Below are 9,851 nucleotides of genomic sequence, written 5' to 3' on the forward strand. Positions count from 1 at the left end.
AGCAGGGACAAAAACCACGGGTGGACGCCACGGACTACCGCAACATCATCGGAGGGCTGCGGTATCTCACTCACACATGACCGGACATCGTGTTCACGGTGGGGTATGTCAGTCGGTTCATGGAGGCACCGAACACAGCGCACCTTGCCGCCATCAAACACTTGCTGCGTTATATCGCAGGCACGCGTGGGCTTGGTTGCAGGTACACCAAGGGCGATGAGAGCAAGCTCGTCGGGTACAGTGACTCTGACATGGACAGCGATGTCGACGATCGCAAGAGCACCTCGGGGAACATCTTCTTCCTTGGGGGTGCACCGATCACCTGGCAGTCGCAGAAACAGAAGATTGTTGCTCTATCTTCGTGTGAGGCGGAGTATGTGGCGGCAACAACAGCAGGCTGTCAGGCCATCTGGTTGGGCAGGCTCATGAGCGATCTGCTGATGGAGGAGCACGGCGCGGTCACCATCTTCGTCGACAACAAGTCAGCCATATAGCTATGCAAGAATCCGGTCTTCCATGATCAGAGCAAGCACGAAGTTCGCTTCCATTTTATCTGGAGATGCATCGAGTGAAGGAAATATGCCCTAGAGGCAATAATAAAGTTATTATTTATTTCCTTATATCATGATAAATGTTTATTATTCATGCTAGAATTGTATTAACCAGAAACATAATACATGTGTGAATACATAGACAAACATAGTGTCACTAGTATGCCTCTACTTGACTAGCCCATTTATCAAAGATGGTTATGTTTCCTAGCCATGGACAAAAGAGTTGTCATTTGATTAACGGGATCACATCATTAGGAGAATGATGTGATTGACTTGACCCATTCCGTTAGCTTAGCACTTGATCGTTTAGTATATTGCTATTGCTTTCTTCATGACTTATACATGTTCCTATGACTATGAGATTATGCAACTCCCGTTTACCAGAGGAACACTTTGTGTGCTACCAAACGTCACAACATAACTGGGTGATTATAAAGGAGCTCTACAGGTGTCTCCGAAGGTACATGTTGGCTTGGCGTATTTTGAGATTAGGATTTGTCACTCCGATTGTCGGAGAGGTGTCTCTGGGCCCACTCGATAGTGCACATCACTGTAAGCCTTGCAAGCATTGCAACTAATTAGTTAGTTGCGAGATGATGTATTACGGAACGAGTAAAGAGACTTGCCGGTAACGAGATTGAACTAGGTATTGAGATACCGACGATCGAATCTCGGGCAAGTAACATACCGATGACAAAGGGAACAACGTATGTTGTTATGCGATTTGACCGATAAAGATCTTCGTAGAATATGTGGGAGCCAATATGAGCATCCAGGTTCCTCTATTGGTTATTGACCGGAAACGTGTTTCGGTCATGTCTATATTGTTCTCGAATCCGTAGGGTCCGCACGCTTAAGGTTTTGATGACAATTATATTATGAGTTTATATGTTTTGATGTACCGTAGGAGTTCGGAGTCCCAGATGAGATCGGAGACATGACGAGGAGTCTCAAAATGGTCGAGACATAAAGATCGATATATTGGACGACTATATTCGGACTTCGGAAAGGTTCCGAGTGATTCGGGTATTTTTCGGAGTACCGAAGAGTTGCGAGAATTCGTATTCGGCCTTAATGGGCCATACGGGAAAGGAGAGAAAGGCCCCAAAAGGTGGCCGCACCCCTCCCCATGGACTAGTCCGAATTGGACTAGGGAGGGGGGGCGCCCCCTTCCTTCCTTCTCCTTCTCCCTTCCCTTTCTCCTACTCTAACAAGGAAGGGGGGAGTCCTACTCCCGGTGGTAGTAGGACTCCTCATGGGGCGCGCCAAGGGTGGCCGGCCCCCTCCCCCTCCTCCACTCCTTTATATAAGGGGAGGGAGGCACCCCCTAGAGACACAACAATTGATCTCTTGATCTCTTAGCCGTGTGCTGTGCCCCCCTCCACCATAGTCCTTCTCAATAATACTGTAGCGGTGCTTAGGCGAAGCCCTGCAACGGTAGAACATCAAGATCATCACCACGCCATCGTGCTGACGGAACTCTCCTTCGACACTTGGCTGGATCGGAGTTCGAGGGACGTCATCGAGCTGAACGTGTGCTAGAACTCGGAGGTACCATAGTTTCGGTGCTTGATCGGTCGAGCCGTGAAGACGTACGACTACATCAACCGCGTTGTCATAATGCTTCCGCTTACGGTCTATGAGGGTACGTGGACACACTCTCCCCTCTCGTTGCTATGCATCACCATGATCATGTGTGTGCGTAGGAAATTTTTTGAAATTACTACGTTCTGCAACAGTGGCATCCGAGTCTAGGTTTTATGCGTTGATGTTATATGCACGAGTAAAACACAAGTGAGTTATGGGCGATACAAGTCATACTGCTTACCAGCATGTCATACTTTGGTTCGGCGGTATTGTTGGATGAAGCGGCCCGGACCGACATTACGCGTATGCTTACGCGAGACTGATTCTACCGACGTGCTTTGCACACAGGTGGCTGGCGAGTGTCAGTTTCTCTAACTTTAGTTGAACCGAGTGTGGCTACGCCCGGTCCTTGAGAAGGTTAAAACATCACTAACTTGACGAACTATCATTGTGGTTTTGATGCGTAGGTAAGAACGGTTCTTGTTCAGCCCGTAGCAGCCACGTAAAATTTGCAACAACAAAGTAGAGGATGTCTAACTTGTTTTTGCAGGGCATGTTGTGATATGATATGGTCAAGACGTGATGCTATATTTTATTGTATGAGATGATCATGTTTTGTAACCAAGTTATCGGCAACTGGCAGGAGCCATATGGTTGTCGCTTTATTGTATGCAATGCAATCACTCTGTAATTGCTTTACTTTATCACTAAGCGGTAACGATAGTCGTAGAAGCAATAGGTGGCGAAACAACAACGATGCTACGATGGAGATCAAGGTGTCGCGCCGGTGACGATGGTGATCATGACGGTGCTTCGAAGATGGAGATCGCAAGCACAAGATGATGATGGCCATATCATATCACTTATATTGATTGTATGTGATGTTTACCCTTTATGCATCTTATCTTGCTTTGATTGACGGTAGCATTTTAAGATGATCTCTCACTAAATTATCAAGAAGTGTTCTCCCTGAGTATGCACTGTTGCGAAAGTTCTTCGTGCTGAGACACCACGTGATGATCGGGTGTGATAGGCTCTACGTTCAAATACAACGGGTGCAAAACAGTTGCACACGCGGAATACTCAGGTTAAACTTGACGAGCCTAGCATATACAAATATGGCCTCGGAACACAGAGACCGAAAGGTCGAACGTGAATCATATAGTAGATATGATCAACATAGTGATGTTCACCATTGAAAACTACTCCATCTCACGTGATGATCGGACATGGTTTAGTTGATTTGGATCACGTGATCACTTAGATGACTAGAGAGATGTCTGTCTAAGTGGGAGTTCTTTAGTAATATGATTAATTGAACTTTAATTTATCATGAACTTAGTCCTGGTAGCATTTTGCAAATTATGTTGTAGATCAATAGCTCGCGTTGTTGCTTCCCTATGTTTTTGCTTCCCTATGTTTTTATATGTGTTCCTAGAGAAAACTAAGTTGGAAAATGTTAGTAGCAATGATGCGGACTTTGTCCGCGATCTGAGGTTTATCCTCATTGCTGCACAAAAGAACTATGTCCTTGATGCACCGCTAGGTGACAGACCTATTGCAGGAGCAGATGCAGATGTTATGAATGTTTGGCTAGCTCAATATGATGACTACTTGATACTTTTGTACACCATGCTTTATGGCTTAGAACCGGGACTACAAAAACGTTTTTTGAAACGTCATGGAACATATAAGATGTTTCAAGAGATGAAATAGGTATTTCAGACTCATGCCCGTGTCAAGAGGTATGAGACCTTTGACATATACTTTGCCTAAAAGATGGAGGAGAATTGCTCAACTAGTGAGCAAGTACTTATATTGTCTGAGTACTACAATCATTTGAATCAAGTGGGAGTTAATCTTCCAGATAAGATACTGATTGGCAGAGTTCTCTAGTCACCATCACCAAGTTACTAGAACTTCGTGATGAACTATAATGCAAGGGATGACGAAAACGATTCCCGAGCTCTTCGTGATGCTGAAATCGACGAAGGTAGAAAATCAAGAAAAGAGCATCAAGTGTTGATGATTGACAAGACCACTAGTTTCAAGAAAAGGGCAAAGGAAAAGAAAGGGAACTTCAAGTAGAATGGCAAGCAAGTTGTCACTCTCGCGAAGAATCCCAAAGCTGGACCAAAGCCTGAAACTGAGTGATTATACTGCAAAGGAAATGGTCACTAGAAGCGGAAATGCCCTGAATATTTGATGGATAAGAAGGATGGCAAAGTGAACAAGGGTATATTTGATATACAGGTTATTGATGTTTACCTTACTAGTGTTTATAGCAGCCCCTAAGTATTTGATACTTGTTCGGTTGCTAAGATTAGTAACTCGAAACAGGAGTTACATAATAAACAGAGACTAGTTGGGGGTGAAGTAATGATGTGTGTTGGAAGTGGTTCCAAGATTGATATGATCATCATCGTACACTCCCTATATTTTCGAGATTAGTGTTGAACCTAAATAAATGTTATTTGCTGTTTGCGTTGAGCATAAATATGATTAGATCATGTTTACTGTGATACGATTATTCATCCAAGACAGAGAATAAATTGTTATTTTGTTTACATGAATAAAACCTTCTATGGTCATACACCCAATGTTGATGGTTTATTGAATCTTGATCGTAGTGATACACATATGCATAATATTGATGCCAAAAGATGCAAAGTTCTTAATGATAGTGCAACATATTTGTGGCACTGCCGTTTGGGTCATATCGGTGTAAAGCGCATGAAGAAACTCCATGCTGATGGACTTTTGGAATCAATTGATTATGAATCATTTGATGCTTGCAAACTGTGCCTTATGGGCAAGATGACTAAAACTCCGTTCTACGAAACAATGGAACAAGCTAATGACTTATTGAAAATAATACATACTGATGTATGCGGTCCAATGAGTGTTGATGCTCGTGGCAGGTATTGTTATTTTTTGGCCTTCACAAGATGATTTGAGCAGATATGAGTATATCTACTTAATGAAACACAAGTCTAAAATATTTGAAAAGTTCAAAAAAATTCAGAGTGAAGTGGAGAATCATCGTAACAAGAAAACAAAGTTTCTACGATCTGATCGTGGAGGAGAATATTTGAGTTACGAGTTTGGCCTTCATATAAAACAATGTGGAATAGTTTCACAGTTCACACCACCTGGAACACCACAGCATTATGGTGTGTCCGAACATCATAACCGCACTTTATTGGATGTTGTGTGATCTATGACGTCTCTTATCGGTTTACCACTATCATTTTGGGGTTATGCATTAGAGACAGCTGCATTCACTTTAAATAAGGGCACCATCAAAATCCGTTGAGATGACACCTTATGAACTGTGGTTTGGCAAGAAACCAAAGTTGTCATTTCTTAAAGTTTGGGGTTGCGATGCTTATGTGAAAAAGTTTCAACATGATAAGCTCGAACCCAGATTGGAGAAGTGCGTCTTCATAGAATACCCAAAGGAAATTGTTGGGTATACCTTCTATCACAGATCCGAAGGAAAGTTATTCGTTGCTAAGATGGATCCTTTCTAGAGAAGGAGTTTCTCTCAAAAGGAGTGAGTGGGAGGAATGCAGAGCTTGATAAGGTAATTGTACCTTCTCCGGAATTGGAAAGTAGTTCATCACAGAAATTAGTTCTAGTGATTCCTACACCAATTAGTGAGGAAGCTAATGATGATGATCATGAAACTTCAGATCAAGTTACTACCAAAATTTGTAGATCTTCCAGATTAAGATCCGCACCAGAGTGGTACGGTAATCCTATTCTGAAGTCATATTACTAGACCATGATGAACCTACGAACTATGAGGAAGCGATGATGAGCCCAGATTCCGCGAAATGGCTTGAGGCCATAAAATCTGAGATAGGATCCATGTATGAGAACAAAGTATGGACTTTGGTTGACTTGCTCCATGATCAGCAAGCCATGTTAAATAAATGGATCTTCAAGAGGAAGACGGACGCTGATAGTAGTGTGACTATCTACTAAGCTCGACTTGTTGCGAAAGGTTTTCGACAAGTTCAAAATGTTGAATACGATGAGATTTTCTCACTCGTAACGATGCTTAAAGTCTGTCCGAATCATGTTAGCAATTGCCACATTTTATGAAATTTGGCAAATGGATGTCAAAACTGCATTCCTTAATGGATTTATTAAAGAAGAGTTGTATATGATGCAACCAGGAGGTTTTCTCAATCCTAAAGGTGCTAACAAATTGTGCAAGATCCAGCGATCCATCTATGGACTAGTGCAAGCATCTCGGAGTTGGAATATACGCTTTGATAAGTTGATCAAAGCATATAGTTTTATACGGACTTGCAGTGAAGCCTGTATTTACAATAAAGTGATTGGGAGCACTACAGCCTTTCTGATAAGTATATGTGAGTGACATATTGTTGATCAGAAATGATGTAAAAAAAATTTGGAAAGCATAAAGAAGTGTTTGAAAGGAGTTCTTTAAAAGAAAGACCTCAGTAAAGCTACTTACAAATTGAGCATCAAGATCTATTGAGATAGATCAAGACGCTTGATAAGATTTTCAATGAGTACATACCTTGACAAGATTTTGAAGTAGTTCAAAATGGAACAGTCAAAGAAAGAGTTCTTGCCTGTGTTGCAAAGGTATGAAATTGAGTAAGACTCAAATCCCGACCATGGCAGAAAATAGAAAGAGAATGAAAGTCATTCCCTATGCATCAGTCATAGGTTCTATAAAAGTATGCCATGCTATGGACCAGACCTATTGTATACTCTGCCCTGGTTTGGCAAGGGAGTACAATTTTTTGATCTAGGAGTAGATCACTGGACAGCGGTCAAGAATATCCTTAGTGAGGACTAAGGAGATGTTTCTCGATCATGGAGGTGATAAAAGAGTTCGTCGTAAAAGTTACATCGGTGCAAACTTTTACACTGATCCAGATGAGTCTAAGTCTCAATCTGGATACATATTAAAAGTGGGAGCAATAAGCTAGAGTAGCTCCATGCAGAGCATTGCATACATAGAATATTTGCAAAATACATATGGCTCTGAATGTGACAGACCCGTTAACTAAACTTCTCTCATGAGCAAAACATGATCATACCTTAGTACTCTTTTGGGTGTTAATCACATAGCAATGTGAACTAGATTATTGACTCTAGTAAACCCTTTGGGTATTGATCACATGATGATGTGAACTATGGGTATTAATCACATACAGATGTGAATGTTGGTGTTGAATCACATGCTAATGTGAACTAGATTATTGATTCTAGTGCAAGTGGGAGACTGAAGGAAATATGCCCTAGAGGCAATAATAAAGTTATTATTTATTTCCTTATATCATTATAAATGTTTATTATTCATGCTAGAATTGTATTAACCGGAAACATAATGCATGCGTCAATACATAGATAAATATAGTGTCACTAGTATGCCTCTACTTGACTAGCTCGTTTGTTAAAGATGGTTATGTTTCCTAGCCATGGACAAAAGAGCTGTCATTTGATTAACGGGATCACATCATTAGGAGAATGATGTGATTGACTTGACCCATTCCGTTAGCTTAGCACTTGATCGTTTAGTATGTTGCTATTGCTTTCTTCATGACTTATACATGTTCCTACGACTATGAGATTATGCAACTCCCGTTTACCGGAGGAACACTTTGTGTGCTACCAAACGTCACAACGTAACTGGGTGATTATAAAGGAGCTCTACAGGTGTCTCCGAAGGTACATGTTGGGTTGTCATATTTCAAGATTAGGATTTGTCACTCCGATTGTCTGAGATGTATCTCTGGGCCCACTCGGTAATGCATATCACTATAAGCCTTGCAAGCATTGCAACTAATTAGTTAGTTGCGGGATGATGTATTACGGAACGAGTAAATAGACTTGCTGATAACGAAATTGAACTAGGTATTGAGATACCGACGATCGAATCTCGGGCAAGTAACATACCGATGACAAAGGGAACAACGTATGTTGTTATGCGGTTTTACCGATAAAGATCTTTTTAGAATATGTGGGAGCCAATATGAGCATCCAGGTTCCGCTATTGGTTATTGAACGGAAATGTGTTTCGGTCATGTCTACATTGTTCTCGAACCCGTAGGGTCCGCGCGCTTAAGGTTTCGATGACAATTATATTATGAGTTTATATGTTTTGATGTACCGAAGGAGTTCGGAGTCCCGGATGAGATCAGGGACATGACGAGGAGTCTCCAAATGGTCAAGACGTAAAGATCGATATATTGGACGACTATATTCGGACTTCGGAAAGGTTCCGAGTGATTCGGGTATTTTTCGGAGTACCGAAGAGTTACGGGAATTCGTATTGGGCCTTAATGGGCCATACGGGAAAGGAGAGAAAGGCCCCAAAGGGTGGCCGCACCCCTCCCCGTGGACTAGTCCGAATTGGAATAGGGAGGGGGCGCCCCCTTCCTTCCTTCTCCTTCTCCCTTCCCTTTCTCCTACTCCAACAAGGAAGGGGGGGAGTCCTACTCCTGGTGGTAGTAGGACTCCTCATGGGGCGCGCCAAGGGTGGCCGGCCCCCTCCCCCTCCTCCACTCCTTTATATACGGGGAGGGAGGCACCCCTAGAGACACAACAATTGATCTCTTGATCTCTTAGCCGTGTGCGGTCCCCCCTCCACCATAGTCCTCCTCGATAATATTGTAGTGGTGCTTAGGCGAAGCCCTGCAACGGTAGAACATCAAGATCGTCACCACGCCGTCGTGCTGACGGAACTCTCGTTCGACACTCGTCTGGATCGGAGTTCGAGGGACGTCATCGAGCTGAACGTGTGCTAGAACTCGGAGGTGTCGTAGTTTTGGTGCTTGATCGGTCGGGCCGTGAAGACTACGGCTACATCAACCGCGTTGTTCTAACGCTTCCGCTTACGGTCTACGAGGGTACGTGGACACACTCTCCCCTCTGGTTGCTATGCATCACCATGATCCTGTGTGTGCGTAGAATTTTTTTTGAAATTACTACGTTCCCCAACATCGAGGAAGGGAAGATCAAGGTCGAGTACATCGCTACTTGTGACCAGCTCGCAGACATGTTCACCAAATCACTCGGGCGCACGCGGTTCCAGGAGCTGCGCGCGCGCATTGGCATGGTTGAGGTTTAGTTTTGTGTCACGACTAGCTTAGGGGGAGATTGTTAGCTAAATAATCTAGCGTGACAAGTAGTTCAGTTAGAGCTGCCACCGCGGCTTAGCACTTTCAGTTAGCAGGTTTTTCATTTCAGTTAAGGTAGTGCCTGAGGACGCGATTTGTGCGATCCCGAGGCCATAGCTCGCGACGAGCGCGCGCCACTGATCGTGGGATGGCACGATCCAGTAGAGGGGTTCGTCCTCGATCCATTTTTTCAGTTCATCAGTGAATAAAGAGAGCAGAAAACGCAGCAGTTCAGTGCGCTGCAAAAAAAATTCAGTCTCGCATCTCTCTCTCGCCATTGACAGGAGCTTCGCGCTCAGAGATAACAGTGTTGAAACTGAGGATCGACGGACGATCAAACAACACGAGGAGACATTTGCCGGGCGACAAACGCCCGTGGCAACAGATGCCCCACCGGCGACGAACGCCTTTTTCTCTCTTGTATTCCACTCGGCTCAAACCGAACAAGACACAATGCATCGGCTTATATAGCCCAGTACACACAGGGCCGGCCGCCACACTCGGCCACGCACGCACGTGGCACCCACTACCCTATGGACGAGAC

Source organism: Triticum aestivum, chromosome 4B (assembly GCF_018294505.1).
Source record: "Triticum aestivum cultivar Chinese Spring chromosome 4B, IWGSC CS RefSeq v2.1, whole genome shotgun sequence".
NCBI lineage: Eukaryota > Viridiplantae > Streptophyta > Magnoliopsida > Poales > Poaceae > Triticum > Triticum aestivum.